Source organism: Ranitomeya imitator, chromosome 1, assembly GCF_032444005.1.
Source record: "Ranitomeya imitator isolate aRanImi1 chromosome 1, aRanImi1.pri, whole genome shotgun sequence".
Taxonomy (NCBI): domain Eukaryota; kingdom Metazoa; phylum Chordata; class Amphibia; order Anura; family Dendrobatidae; genus Ranitomeya; species Ranitomeya imitator.
Window position 1 is genome coordinate 372,389,029 of NC_091282.1, and position 16,689 is coordinate 372,405,717.

Consider the following 16,689-nt stretch of genomic DNA (forward strand, 5'->3'; position numbering starts at 1 on the left):
AGGCTCGATGGGCCTTGTTTTTTTCCCGTTTTGATTTTGTGGTCTCGTACCTTCTGGGTTCTAAGAATATTAAGGCTGATGCCCTCTCTAGGAGTTTTTTGCCTGATTCTCCTGAGGTCTTAGAACCGGTCGGTATTCTGAAAGAAGGGGTGGTCCTTTCTGCCATTTCCCTTGATTTACGACGGGTTCTTCAGGAGTTTCAGGCTGACAAACCTGACCGCTGTCCTGTGGGGAAACTGTTTGATCCTGACAGATGGACTAGTAGAGTGATTTCTGAGGTTCACTGTTCCGTGTTGGCTGGTCATCCTGGCATTTTTGGTACCAGAGACTTGGTTGGTAGGTCCTTTTGGTGGCCTTCTTTCTCGCGTGATGTGTGTTCTTTTGTGCAGTCCTGTGGGACTTGTTGTTCCCGTGCCAGTGGGTTGCTTTTGCCATTGCCAGTCCCTGAGAGGCCCTGGACGCATATTTCGACGGATTTTATTTCTGATCTTCCGGTCTCCCAGAAGATGTCTGTTATCTGGGTTGTTTGTGACCGGTTCTCTAAGATGATTCATTTGGTGCCTTTGCCTAAATTGCCTTCCTCTTCTGATTTGGTTCCATTTGTTTTTCAGCATGTGGTTCGTTTGCATGGTATTCCGGAAAATATTGTGTCCGACAGAGGTTCCCAGTTTGTTTCTAGGTTTTGGCGGGCCTTTTGTGCTAAGCTGGGCATTGATTTGTCTTTTTCTTCTGCATGTCATCCTCAGACAAATGGCCAGACCGAGCGAACTAATCAGACTTTGGAGACTTATTTGAGATGCTTTGTGTCTGCTGATCAGGATGATTGGGTGGCCTTCTTGCCATTGGCCGAGTTTGCCCTTAATAATCGGGCTAGTTCGGCTACTTTGGTTTCGCCTTTCTTTTGTAATTTTGGTTTTCATCCTCGTTTTTCTTCTGGGCAGGTTGAGCCTTCTGACTGTCCTGGTGTGGATTCTGTGGTTGACAGGTTGCAGCAGATTTGGGCTCATGTGGTGGACAATTTGGTGTTGTCTCAGGAGGAGGCTCAACGTTTTGCTAACCGTCGTCGGTGTGTTGGTTCCCGGCTTCGGGTTGGGGATCTGGTCTGGTTGTCTTCCCGTCATGTTCCTATGAAGGTTTCTTCCCCTAAGTTTAAGCCTCGGTTTATTGGTCCTTATAAGATTTCTGAGATTATTAATCCGGTGTCTTTTCGATTGGCACTTCCGGCCTCTTTTGCTATCCATAATGTCTTCCATAGATCTTTATTGCGGAAATATGTGGAGCCCGTTGTTCCCTCTGTTGATCCTCCGGGCCCTGTGTTGGTTGATGGGGAGTTGGAATATGTTGTTGAGAAGATTTTGGATTCCTGTTTTTCGAGGCGGAAGCTTCAGTACCTTGTCAAATGGAAGGGTTATGGCCAGGAGGATAATTCTTGGGTTTTTGCCTCTGATGTCCATGCCGCCGATTTGGTTTGTGCCTTTCATCTGGCTCATCGTGATCGGCCTGGGGGCTCTGGTGAGGGTTTGGTGACCCCTCCTCAAGGGGGGGTACTGTTGTGAATTCTGCTTTTGGGGCTCCCTCCGGTGGCTGTAGTTGGTAATGCAGTTGTCCCTGGCCTGCAGTTCTGGACAGGTGTATCTGCTGATTGCAAATCTGACTGGGGTATTTAGGTTTGCAGGACTCATTAGTCCTTGCCAGTTGTCAATGTTTCTTGTGAAGTGTTGGATCACTTTCTGGCTCTCCTGCTAGCTGCCAATTCAGCAAAAGATAAGTGTCTGTTCCTTTTTCTGTGGCACACATGCGGTGTGCTAGTATTCTGTGCTATTCATTTGTTTTTCTCTTGTCCAGCTTAGACTGTGTCAGTGTTTTCTCAGTCTTGTTGGATTCTCTGGAGTTGCAGATATACACTCCACATCTTTAGTTAGATGGTGGAGTTTTTGTATTTTCTGCTGTGGTTTTTTTGGAAGGATTTTTAATACTGACCGCTTAGTATCCTGTCCTATTCTTTCCTATTTAGCTAGTGTGGCCTCATTTGCTAAATCCTGTTTCCTGCCTGTGTGTGTCTTTTCCTCTACTACTCACAGTCATTATTTGTGGGGGGCTGCCTATTCTTTGGGGTTCTGCTCTGAGGCAAGATAGTATTCCTATTTACATCTATAGGGGTATTTAGTCCTCCGGCTGTGTCGAGGTGTCTAGGTTTTGTTAGGCACACCCCATGGCTACTTCTAGTTGCGGTGTTAAGATCAGGGTTTGCGGTCTGTATAGTTACCACCTACTCCAAGGAAAGTTTTCATGCTGCTCCAAGGTCACCTGATCATAACAATACAAGTATTAGCCTAGGTATAGGCAGCATAGGGGTTTTCCAGACTGGGAGGAGTTACAGGGTAGTGTAGTGCAGAGCAGTGGGGATATAGAAAAGACACTTCTTGGTTAGTTAGCAGAGTCCGGGCAGCCATGCCCAGGGCAAGCTGTGATGCAGCAGTGAATTGGGACAGTCTGACAGCCATGGGGATAAGGTTTCTTCGGCAAGAAGGGGTCCCAGGCTGAGTGTCGTGCAGGCGGTCATCAGCTTGAACAGGACCGTTCCAAAGAGGATCCGAAGCTTACATCAGGGATTAGGTGAAGCTGAGACGGCGAGTCTTTTACCCTTTAATTTTGAAGCTGGACCAGGGGAATGGCAGGAAGCTGGTGGGCCCAAAGACACGGATGGGACAGAGATTGTCCGGAAAGAGCATTGATTGCTGGAACAGGACAGGGATTGTCCAGGAAAGAGAAATGATTGTTGGAACAGGACAGAGATTGTCCAGGAAAGAGCAGTGATTGCTGGAAGGAGACAGGCATGACTGGAAAGAGCAGAGATTGCTGGAAAGAGGCAAAGATTGCCAGAAGCAAGGCAGGGATTGCCAGAAGCGAGGCAGGGATTGCCAGAAGCAAGACAGAGATTGCCAGGAAGAACAGAGTTTGCCAGGAAGGCAGAGAAAGCCTTAGAGATGTCACTCTGTATACAGTGTGACACATCTGTACTGAAAACCCTGTTAATTACTAAAGTTGAACTGTTTGGAATGAACAATGAGTCTGGAGTGGTTTGTGAGACCCATGGATCTGGAGCCAGAGTGACAGAAGACGAGGGAACTCTGGCAACTAGTGTGAGTGTTCTGTAGTGCACATTACACACACGGCAGTAGGGACATATTGTTTCATTTGTGAGGCACCAGGGTGTGGGAACACTTCATCTCGTTGCCACGACTATCTCCCTGGCCACCTTACATGTGCACCCCACTCATCATACAACACCACTATCCTAGCCAAAGTAATAAAAGCATTAGTGGAAACACAATGATTTACCGAACTGTGACCGAATTTTGCTGACTTTGCGTAAAAAAGCTTGTGAAACTGAACACAAATTCGAAGGTGCAACATTCATGCCGAATATGAGATTGGTGAATGTTTTTTGAACAAGTTCACTCATCTCTAGTGCGGACATCACAGAAGGCATTGGGGCTGGTGAGGACATCACAGGAGGCATGCAAAATACTCCCCCCCACACAGACTGTCTCTGTGCAAAACACAAACACACACACAGTGCTTCTCTGCAAAATATACCCACACACACACTGCTTTATTGCAAAATATACACACACACTCAGGAACGGTTTTAGACAAAGTGAGGCCCTGAGTAAAAGTTTAAAATGGGGCCCCAAATGGTCACATATTGCACCATCACAAAGAAATCCCACTTATTAAACCTGACAGGGCACACCTGTGAAGTGAAAACCATTCCCGGTGACTACCTCTTGAAGCTCATCAAGAGAATGCCAAGAGTGTGCAAAGCAGTCATCAAAGCAAAAGGTGGCTACTTTGAAGAACCTAGAATATGACATAATTTCACTTTTTTGTTAAGTATATAATTCCACATGTGTTAATTCATAGGTTTGATGCCTTCAGTGTGAATGTACAATTTTCATAGTCATGAAAATACAGAAAAATCTTTAAATGAGAAGGCGTGTCCAAACTTTTGGTCTGTACTGTAAATACATATATATAGTGAGATAAGGTGAAGGTGAAAAAGGTCAAGATTAGGAAGAAAATGAGGGGAAAAAAGGAAATGCAAGAAAAAAATGTTGGGAGCAAAAATAAAAGGGATCAAAGTTAATAATAGTGATAATAATATTATGAAACCAAAGTGAAAATGAAGATAACAGTAAAACATAAGATGGAAAGGGAAAGTAGAATGGAAGCAGCAAGAAAAAAAAGATATACCAGGTTCATAATGTAACTTGAAATGAGAAAAAAGGGAATATTAGCATAAAAAATATATACTGAGTTTATACATGTTTTATAAGCAAGTGACTTCGTATTCCCTATTAAGACCCCTCGGTTCGAGGGTTTGTAATGTAAATATCCAGTAAGATTCCCGTAATTTTAATCTCCTGATCCTGCCCCCCCCCCCCCTGTCTGGGTAAGGGGACGTGCTCAATCAGTTGGCATTTCAATTGAGAAACATCGTGACCAGCTCTAATAAAATGAACCGGAATGGGTAACATTAGTCTCTTACATCTTATAGTTGACTTATGTTGGGATATGCGGTCTCGTATATGCTGGGTGGTCTCACCAACATACCCGAGACTGCAAGGACATTTAATAAAGTACATGACGTAAGAAGAGTCACATGTGAAAAAACCTCGCACAGGAAATATTTTACCCGATCTTGGGTGTGAAAAAGTACTACCTTTTGTAATATTTGAGCATTGCAAGCAATGTAAGCAGGGGAAAGTACAATGTTTCTGTATGGCCAAAGTCTTCTGAGTATGTGTTATTCTACTTGAACCAATGTCAGTTCGAACCAAAATATTGGAGGGCTTTTTATAACACATCATATGTGTCTCATTGAATTCTGGGATGTTTGGGTATGATTGGCCTAGCAGATGCCAGTGTTTATAAATAAAAATTTTTATAAGTTGAGTGTAAGGCTGGTAAGTATTCACAAATAGGATCCTATGTCCCTTCTCTATCTTGGAGGTGGAAATAATATCGGTGGTAGTCAAAATATCTCTTGGGTAGCCCCGCTGCTCAAAGTTCTGTGCCATTTCTTCCAGGTGAGTGGACCGTTTGTGTGTATTAAATTGGGATTTGGGTAGAGATTTTTTTACATGTCTTGGATGGCAATTGATGTAAAATAAACTATTTTTGTCTGTCAGTTTAGTGTAAATATCAATATCCAAAACTCCGTCACTATTCAAAGAAATTAATCTATCCAAGAAATTAATCTGGTCAGTGCTCTTATGTAAGGAAAAAGTGAGACTGGGGATACACAAATTAATGTCATTGAAAAATTGTATCAAATGTGACTTCTCGCCCATCCAAATCATAAAGACATTGTCTATATATCTCTTCCAAAAAATTGAATATGCCTGAAACAAAGGATTGGTATAGACATAAGTCCCTTCAAATATTGCCATAAAAATATTGGCATAGGGAGGCACCATATTTGAACCCATGGCAGTGCCACTCTTTTGAATGTAAAATTGATCAGAAAACAAAAAGAAATTCCTGTGTAAAATGAGAGAAAGTAATTTAACCCCTTAGCGACCGCCGATACGCCTTTTAACGGTGGCCGCTAAGGGTACTTAAACCACAGCGCCGTTAATTAACGACGCTGTGGAAAAAGTCCATAGCGCCCCCCAGAGGCCGATTTTCTCCGGGGTCTCGGCTGCCGAGGGTAGCCGAGACCCCAGAGAACATGATTCGGGGGGTTTTTAACCCACCCCGCATTTGCGATCGCCGGTAATTAACCGTTTACCGGCGATCGAAAAAAAAAAAAAAAAAGCGATCTCTTTTTAATTTCTCTGTCCTCCGATGTGATCGCACATCGGAGGACAGAGAAAAGGGGTCCCAGGTGGCCCCCCAATATTCACCTAGCTCCCCCGATGCTCCTCGTGTCTCCCGGTGGGCGCCGCCATCTTCAAAATGGCGGGCGCATGCGCAGTGCGCCCGCTGGCCGGCACCGGGAGAATCTTTGGGGTCTCGGCTGCCGGGGGTAGCCGAGACCCCAAAGAGCATGATCGGGGTCGGTTTTACCGACCGCTGTTTTGCGATCGCCGGTAATTAACTGTTTACCGGCGACCGCAAAAAAAAAAAAAAAGTAAAGTGTAATTCTCTGTCCTCTGATGTGATCGCACATCAGAGGACAGAGAAATAGGGGGATTCGGGGACCCTAGCATACTCACCTAGGTCCCTGGATCCTCTTGCTGCTCCTCCTGGTTGCCGGCAGAAGAACATGGCGGACGCATGCCCAGTGCGCCCGCCATCTGTCTCCATCTGCCGGCCGGCAGGAGAACAGCAGTTGGGGCTAAAATTAGGGTTAGGGGTAGGGTTAGGGGTAGGGTTAGGGGTAGGGTTAGGGTTAGGGGTAGGGTTAGGGGTAGGGTTAGGGTTAGGGGTAGGGTTAGGGGTAGGGTTAGGGGTAGGGTTAGGGGTAGGGGTAGGGTTAGGGGTAGGGCTAGGGTTAGGGCTAGGGGTAGGGTTAGGGTTAGGAGTAGGGTTAGGGGTAGGGTTAGGGCTTTTCATTGAACGTTTTTTTGTGCCGACGCTCCGCCAAAACACAACTGATCCAGTGCACGACGGACGCGACGTGTGGCCATCCGTCACGATCCGTCGGCAATACAAGTCTATGGGCAAAAAACGCATCCTGCGGGCACATTTGCAGGATCCGTTTCTTGTCCAAAACGACGGATTGCGACGGAATGCCAAACGACGCAAGTGTGAAAGTAGCCTTAGGGCTAGGGTTAGGGTTGGGGCTAAAGTTAGGGCTAGGGTTGGGGCTAAAGTTAGGGTTAGAGCTGGGATTAGGGTTAGGGTTTGGATTAGGGTTGGTATTAGGGTTAGGGTTGGCATTAGGGTTACGCTTGGGATTAGGGTTAGGTTTGGGATTAGGGTTAAGGTTAGGGTTGTGATTAGGGGTGTATTGGGATTAGGGTTAGGTTTGAGGTTAGGGTTGAGATTAGGATTAGGGGTGTGTTGGATTTAGGGTTTTGATTAGGGTTATGGTTAGGGTTGACATTAGGGTTGTTTTGGGGTTAGGGTTAGTGATTAGGATTATGGATCAGGTTGGGATTAGGGTTAGGGGTGTGTTGGGGTTAGGGTTGGAGCTAGAATTGGGGGGTTTCCACTGTTTAGGTACATCAGGGGGTCTCCAAACACGACAGCCAATTTTGCGCTCAAAAAGTCAAATGGTGCTCCCTCCCTTCTGAGCTCTGCCGTGCGCCCAAACAGTGGGTTACCCCCACATATGGGGCATCAGCGTACTCGGGATAAATTGGACAACAACTTGTGGGGTCCAATTTCTCTTGTTACCCTTGTGAAAATAAAAACTTGGGGGCTACAATATCTTTTTTGTGAAAAAAAAAAATATTTTTTATTTTCAGGACTCTGCATTCTAAACTTCTGTGAAGCACTTGGGCATTCAAAGTTCTCACCACACATCTAGATAAGTTCCTTGGGGGGTCTAGTTTCCAAAATGGGGTCACTTGTGGGGGGTTACTACAGTTTAGGTACATCAGGGGTTCTGCAATCGCAACATAATGCCCACAGACCATTCTATCAAAGTCTGCATTCCAAAAAGGCGCTCCTTCCCTTCCGAGCTCTGCCGTGCGCCCAAACAGTGGTTTACCCCCACATATGGGGTACCAGCATACTCAGGACAAATTGCACAACAACTTTGGGGTCCAATTTCTCTTGTTACCCTAGTGAAAATAAAAACTTAGGGGCTAAAAAATCTTTTTTGTGGAAAAAAAAAATATTTTTTATTTTCACGGCTCTGCATTATAAACTTCTGTGAAGCACTTGGGCATTCAAGGTTCTCACCACACATCTAGATAAGTTCCATGGGGGGTCTAGTTTCCAAAATGGGGTCACTTGTGGGGGATTTCTACTGTTTAGGCACATCAGGGGCTCTCCAAACGCGACATGGCGTCCGATCTCAATTCCAGCCAATTCTACATTGAAAAAGTAAAACGGCACTCCTTCACTTCCAAGCTCTGCGGTGCGCCCAAACAGTGGTTTACCCTCACATATGGGGTATCGACATATTCAGGAGAAATCGCACAACAACTTTTGTGGTCTAATTTCTCCTGTTACCCTTGTGAAAATAAGAATTTGTGGGCGAAAAGATCATTTTTGTGTAAACAAAAGCGATTTTTTATTTTCACGGCTCTACGTTATAATCTTCTGTGAAGCACTTGGGGGTTCAAAGTGCTCACCACACATCTAGATAAGTTCCTTAAGGGGTCTAGTTTCCAAAATGGTGTCACTTGTGGGGAGTTTCCACTGTTTAGGCACATCAGGGGCTCTCTAAACGTGACATGGCGTCCGATCTCAATTCCAGCCAATTCTGCATTGAAAAAGTCAAACGGCGCTCCTTCACTTCTAAGTTCTGCGGTGCGCCCTAACAGTGGTTTACCACCACATATGGGGTATTGGCGTATTCAGGAGAAATTGCATAACAAAATTTATGGTTACATTTCTGTTTTTACACTTGTGAAAATAAAAAAAATGGTTCTGAATTAAGATGTTTACAAAAAAAAGTTAAATGTTCATTTTTTCCTTCCACATTGTTTCAGTTCCTGTGAAGCACGTAAAGGGTTAATAAGCTTCTTGAATGTGGTTTTGAGAACCTTGAGGGGTGTAGTTTTTAGAATGGTGTCACACTTCATTATTTTCTATCATATAGACCCCTCAAAATGACTTCAAATGTGATGTGGTCCCTAAAAAAAAATGGTGTTGTAAAAATGAGAAATTGCTGGTCAACTTTTAACCCTTATAACTCCCTAACAAAAAAAAATTTTGTTTCCAAAATTGTGCTGATGTAAAGTAGACATGTGGGAAATGTTATTTATTAACTATTTTTTGTGACATATCTCTCTGATTTAAGGGCATAAAAATACAAAGTTTGAAAATTGCAAAATTTTAAAAATTTTCCCCATATTTCCGGTTTTTTCATAAATAATCGCAAGTAATATCGAAGAAATGTTACCACTAACATGAAGTACAATATGTCACGAAAAAACAATCTCAGAATCAGCGGGATCCGTTGAAGCGTTCCAGAGTTATAACCTCATAAAGTGACAGTGGTCAGAATTGCAAAAATTGGCCTGGTCATTAAGTACCAAATTGGCTCTGTCACTAAGGGGTTAATACAAAAATAAACCTGTGATGTGGAAAAAGCAGTGTATCTGGCCAAACATTGTTGTACGGCTTCAATTCCTACATCATGAACTATACATGTGTAAAGACTATTAACGTCTAAAGTTACCAAAAGGCAACCTGGAGGGACAGGACCAATGGATTGTAATTGAATCCAAAAATCAGATGTGTCTTTCAGATAAGATGTAATATGAATTAGCAAAAGGGTTAAAATAAGGTCTAGAGTAATTGCAAGAGGTGACAAGATAGAATTTGTGGATGTGACTTTGGGCCATCTGTTATGATCCGGTGACCTTGGAGCAGCATGAAAACTTTCACTGGAGTAGATGGTAACTATACTGACCGGAAATCCTGATCTTAACACCGCAACTAGAAGTAGCCGTGGGGTGTACCTAACAAGCCCTAGACACCTCGTCACAGCCGGAGGACTAAATACCCCTAAAGATGGAAATAGGAATACCACCTTGCCCCAGAGCAGAACCCCAAAGGATAGGCAGCCCCCCACAAATATTGGCTGTGAGCAGGAGAGGAAAGACACAGTCAGAAAACAGGATTTAGCACAAGAGGCCACTCTAGCTAAAATAGGAAATGATAGGACAGAGTTCTGTGCGGTCAGTATTAAAACCCTTCCAAAAATATCCACAACAGATTATACAAAAACTTCCTCCATCTAACTAAAGACGTGGAACGTATATCTGCAACTCCAGAGACTACTAAACTCAGAGCAGGAATACAATCAAAAAACAAGCACACAGCTTGTGTGCCATAGAAAAAGAAACAGACACTTATCTTTGCTGAATTGGCAACTAAGCAGGAGAAGCCAGGCAGAGATCCAACACTTCCCAAGAAACATTGACAACTGGCAAGGACTAATGAGTCCTGCAAACCTAAATACCCCAGTCAGAACTGCAATCAGCAGATACACCTGTCCAGGACTGCAGCCCAGAGACAACTGCATTACCACCTACAACCACCGGAGGGAGCCCAAAAGCAGAATTCACAACAGCCGTCCTGGTGGATTCCAGAGGTCCTTGTGGACTTTGGGGAGAATATAAAAGACAGGGATAATAGGGTGTAAGTTAATAAGAAATTCACCTAACTTTTGATCAATAGTTCCCTTTGCAACAAAGAAATCAACCAGCTTCCGTATTTCCTTTGCTATCTCAAATGTGGGATCTCTGTCAATTTTCCCATAAGTAACATCATCAGCCAAAAGAGACTGAACAATGGACATATAATTCACCTTATCCAAAACCACAATTGAACCCCCTTCATCAGCCGGTTTTACCACAATTTGATTATTAGTTTTGAGTGCCCTTATGGCTTCCTTCTCGGTATTAGACAAATTGCGCTGAACACGTAAAGAGCCCCTGCAAATGCGTTGAAGGTTACATTCTTCATATTTCTTAACCAATGCAATATATGTTTCAATAGAATGGTAAGACCGTGGGGAATTAAAAGTACTTGGTATGCGAAGATTAAACCATTTCAGTATAAATTGGGTTCCCTGTTGTGAGAGATCAGATCCCATGGGTAGAAGGCGTTACTATTGTCACCTTTACCCTCTATTTGACAATGTGCTTTTAACCTAAGTATTCTGAAAAAATGGTGTAATTCCTGATCTAAAGTAAAGGCATCGAATGAGTGGCTGGGACAGAAGGAAAGATCCTTCTGTAAGACCTGAAGTTCTGTTGGGAAGAGGTTATGGGAGGATATGTTATAAACGATCTGGTTGTCCCCACCTGTGACCATGTGCGTATTTGTGTGTTGTCGAATGGAATATTTTCTGCGGCTCCTCCTCGTCGGCCTCTTGTAGGTTTGCCCCGCCTTTGTTGTAAAAAAGGTAAGGGAGTATGAGAGTTGTAATCGCTTTCTGATCCAGATGATGCTGTGGTGTCGCCTTGTCGATAGCCACGTCGTTCTGTCATTCTGCAGATATCTATCACTGAAAAAAATTGAATATTTTGTCCTCACCCTCTAATTTCTAGTACCCTTCTCTGTCTTTTGGAGTTTGGATTCTCCCTAAGCACGCATATCTATTTGGGTTTGATGTATTTTCTTTCTGTACCCCTTCCCCTTTTTTTATTCTGAACTGTTACTAAAGAGAGGTTCTTATTGTCATATAAATGACTGGCACCTATGTTTGTTAGAACATGTCCTTTTTTCCCTTCTTGTTTCCTTGTTTAGGTGAATTCACATCCATCTATAGTAAATGTCCCATATATTGTCCTATTTAATTGATTGTTGCAGCAGATGATGTCATGTGATTATGATTGATTGGTCACTAAGATATTGTTATACGTTGTTTATGTTCATGTTTTTTATATAGAAATATACCCTTGAAAAAGGCCAAAAAGGCTGAAACTTTGGGAAAGAATTTTCGGTTTTTCATTATCGGCTGTGGATTCCCTGAATAAAATAATTTTCTTCATTATATTGAGAAGTTTCATCTTATCTTGTTGAGTGCTTGAGGTTATCAATAAATCTGTTTTTATTTTTTTATCACCCATTTGTGTGCACATTTTTAAAAATGTGTGTCATTGGAGGTTAAGGGGTTAATTGCAAAGTGCTGCTGAATATAAATAAAAAGTATTATTAAAATTATTATTATTATTTACCTTTACAGTTTTTACTGGGGAATAGTCTGTGGTCTACCATACACATTAGATCCGCTGTTGAAATTATTAGATTCAGCTTGAAACATTCAAAATTTACATCATTTAGCAACTCTCTTACAATTCCCAATCTAATGTCATAAGACAGTCCTAAGAAAATGCTGCCAGGCTGTAATGCCTACTAATCCAATAAAATTGTTATACCAATAGGTTTTACAAGAAGAACTGATACAGGAACTAACAAACAGATCTAGCTAAAATGTCACAAAGAAAAAATATTATAGGACAGTACTGGGCTAACTTTGGTGGGCCACATTTGACCTTTTTGTTGTTTCTGTCTGGCCCATAGATCTGGACAGCCAAAGGGCTAGAAACCAAATAAAACACAGAAATGCAGTGCCACCAGCATCAGAGTGTGCACAGGACCTGTGGATGCATACATCTGACTCTTAGGCTACTTTCACACTTGCGTTGTGTGACGTACGTCGCAATGCGTCATTTTGGGGAAAAAACGCATCCTGCAAAGTTGCCCGCAGGATGCATTTTTTCTCCATAGACATGCATTGCGACGTGTTTTGGCGGACCATCGGCACAAAAAAGTTACATGTAACTTTTTTTGTGTGTTGCGTCCGCCATTTTCGACCACACATGGTCTGCCAAAAGTCCGTCCCCTCCTCCCCAGACATTACAATGGGGCAGCAGATGCGTTGAAAAACTGCATCCCCTCCCCCTTTGTGCATTCCTTTCACAACGTGCATCGGTACGTCAGCCCGACGCATAGCGACGGGCCCGTACCGACGCAAGTATAAAAGTACCCTTAGGTTCACGCATTCAGTATTTGGTCAGTTTTTTACCTCAGTATTTGTAAGCCAAAATCAGGAGTGGAACAATCAGAGGAAAAGTATAATAGAAAGACGTCACCACTTCTGTATTTATCACCCACTCCTGGTTTTGGCTTACAAATACTGAGGTAAAATACTGACCAAATACTGAATGTGTGGACAAGGCCTTAGATGCAGATGAGGTGCAGAAGCAAGACATAAAACGTGGAGGAGAAAGAAAGAGATCGGGATTGTGAAAGAAATAAAAACAAGACAGAGATCAGAATAGTGAGAGAGACTGTGAGGAAGGATCATAGCATCTCAGCCAATCAGGTATATTAATGCTTATTGCAGGAGATGTGGTATGATAAGACCATGTTCCTGTATGGTCAGATACAGCCATTACACAGTACACAGCAGGGGAACATAATAAACACAGGGAAAATAATCTAAGATTATTCAAAATTAGAAAAAAACGTGGCACTCAAATGGTATTGTAGCTTGAAAAGAAATCATTTAATGTGCATCCATAGGCAAATGGTTGAACGTTTTCAGTCCACATCCAGACCTTCATCAGAACAAATTACTGGTATACCATTAAGCATGGAGGTGGATCAATCATGCTTTGGGTTTGTATGGCAGCAAGAATGGATTGAATGAAATTCAATAAATTATTGATGCAAACATAACAACACCTGTAAAAAAGCTGAAAAGAGGATGGTTTCTACAAATGGATAATGATCCTAAACACATGTCAAAATCCACAATAGTCTACCTCAAAAGGCACAAGCTGAAGGTTTTATAATGGCCCTCACAGTCCCCTGATCTGAACATCTTTGAAAAATCTATGGCAAGACCTCAAAATAGCAGCACATGCAAGAGGACCCAGGAATCTCACAGAACTGGAAGAAATTTCCAATGAAGAATGGATGAAAATCCCTCAAACAAGAACTGAAAGACTCTTGGCTGGCTGCAAAAAATTCCTATATGTCCAAAAAATACATGTTAGACACTTCAAACTAAATAAATCAATATTGTCTACTGCGGTCCATTGCCGCTAGACGGGAAGCGACTCCAACTCACAAATGAAAAATAAAAGATAATTTTTATTCAAAATAGGGATAAAAGACAATTAAAATAATTAAAAACTTCAAAAGACAGGATAATTAACCTCCAAAATAAGAGGGAAGAAAAACACAGTAAACCAGAAATGACAAAGGTAGTCGGACCAAAAAATGGAGATAGACAGTAGAGACAAACACTGTACACTGGAATGGGCACAAAAGTACATGCTGCCAGTAAAAAAGGATCAATGTTATGCCATATAACTGTGCCAATCTGTGTAGTGGCCTAGGAAATGATATTATAAAGAATCTGTAAAACTGCTTTCCATAAAGATTGTCATGAACCAAGGAGGCAACAGGAGTGTATGGGGCTGCAATATGCAGCTGTAGTATATCTCTTTGCTCTGTATAGGTGTAATATCCCTAAAAAAGTCACTCCAAAAGCTGTTCTATGAATGTACACCAAAATATCCAAGGTATATCCCAGGTATAAGGGCAACCAAATGGCCAGTAAGCCTGTAATTATTACCTGGGTGAGGAATGGTGCGGTGATCAATGAGGTTGACTGTGCTTCCCTCATACCCGATATGCAACGTTTCGCTGCTCGCTTCTTCCAGGGGCGTGATTGGCACTGTTATATTTAATTATTTTAATTGTCTTTTAGCCCTATTTTGAATAAAAATTATCTTTTATTTTTCATTTGTGAGTTAGTTACTAACCACGCAGGGTGCCCAAACCTTTGCATTGACCCATTTTCCTTTTTGTAATTTTTAAAATATAAAAGATTACAAAATATTTGCCTAAAATACAAAGGAAATGTGTCATCTTTAACTTTAGGCCTTTTAGAAATAATTTTATCTTCAACTATCTTAACTGTTCACAATAACTCCTTCATGGCATTCTACTTACAATGAAGGTTTTGTCATCTGGTGTTTATCATGCATGCTGGTTCGACTCCGCCTCCTCCTGTGATAAAAAGCTCACTGTCTATGGACATTGTACATACAGTGCCTGGTGTGGGCGGGTTAGTTTTCTCAGCTCAGCCTCATTGCTAAATCCAAAAGCTCTGATTGTGACAGACCAGCTGCACCCAGTAAACTAAGGGTACCGTCACACAGTGGCACTTTTGTCGCTACGACGGTACGATTCGTGACGTTCCAGCAATATCGTTACGATATCGCTGTGTCTGACACGCAGCAGCGATCAGGGATCCTGCTGAGAATCGTACGTCGTAGCAGATCTTTTGGAACATTCTTTCGTCGCTGGATCTCCCGCTGTCATCGCTAGATCGGTGTGTGTGACACCGATCTAGCGATGCGTTCGTTTGTAACCAGGGTAAACATCGGGTTACTAAGCGCAGGACCGCGCTTAGTAACCCGATGTTTACCCTGGTTACCAGCGTAAATGTAAAAAAAAAAAAACTGTACATACTTACATTCCAGTGTCCGTCAGGTCCCTTGCCGTTGCTTTCCCGCACTGACTGACTGCCGGCCGTAAAGTGAAAGCAGAGCACAGCGGTGACGTCACCGCTGTGCTGTGCTTTCACTTTACGGCCGGCAGTCAGTGAGTGCGGGAAGCAGACGGCAAGGGACAGACACCGGAATGTAAGTATGTAGTGTTTGTTTTTTTTACGCTGGTAACCAGGGTAAACATCGGGTTACTAAGCGCGGTCCTGCGCTTAGTAACCCGATGTTTACCCTGGTTACCCGGGGACCTCGGCATCGTTGGTCGCTGGAGAGTTGTCTGTGTGACAGCTCTCCAGCGACCACACTACGACTTACCAACGATCACGGCCAGGTCGTATCGCTGGTCGTGATCGTTGGTAAATCGTATAGTGTGATGGTACCCTAAGTGATACATTGTTGGATTTAGGGTCTCTTTGCCTACATCATGGTGCTGTCAGATGAGGCTGCAAAAACCTGCTGACAGATTACCTTTAAGGCTGAATAATATGACAGTATGATTTATTGCTTTTTATAAACTTTGCAAAAAGCAATACATTTTATGGTGTTAATTAGGAAAGAGTACATGTTACGATAAGTCCTATAGTAAATTATTAGCAGTAACAGCTAGTCAACTGTCTGCTCAATGATAAGCGACATAATTATTATTTAGAATTAAATAGTATTAACAATATTAAAATAATATTGATAACATTGGTCTACAAAAAAAAAATTCTGGCATGGACTTAAAGACCAGTTTTAGACTAATTTGAGGGTGCTGAATTCAAATCTGATCTTATAATTTCTCTATCACATCACGTTTTTGCGCTACAGGTATATAGCCCATTTTCAAGAATTCCATAAATATAAGTAGTGTATGAAAAGTGCCGGTTTATACGGTTGACTACGGTAAATTTAGTTTTCATTTAGTCTCCCAATAAATGTGAGAATTGCTTTGTTTTCTTTGAACATGCATAATTCCCATTTGTTATGATAACACCCTTGTTTTCTGTGCTACTGGGACAGTAGCGTTTCAGCAGAGCATTGGGTGAAAACTGAATGGCCTCAGCGACAGAGTTTGGCATCTGGCGATAAGAATGTAATCCGTGATCCTCTAGTGGATAGGAAGGACATTGTCTTTCCTCCCTTACACATAAAACTTGGATTGATGAAGCAGTTCATCAAAGCTCTCAATCACAGTGGAGAATGCTTTAACTATATATGTTCAACTTTTCCTGGTCTTAGTGAAGAGAAGAAAACGGCTGGAATATTTGGTGGACCTCAAATAAGAACATTTATGAGAGACCCAAATTTTATCACATCAATGAATGAGACAGAAGAAAGAGCTTGGAATGCATTTTGGAATGTGGTGCAGAATTTTCTAAGGAATAAGAAAGCAGACAACAATGAAGAGATTGCGGAAGAGCTACTAATGAGTCTGCGAAATCTTGGATGTAGAATGAGTATCAAGATTCACTATTTACACAGCCATTTGGACTTTTATCCAGAGAACCTTGGGGATGTGAGCGAGGAACAAGGGGAGCGTTTT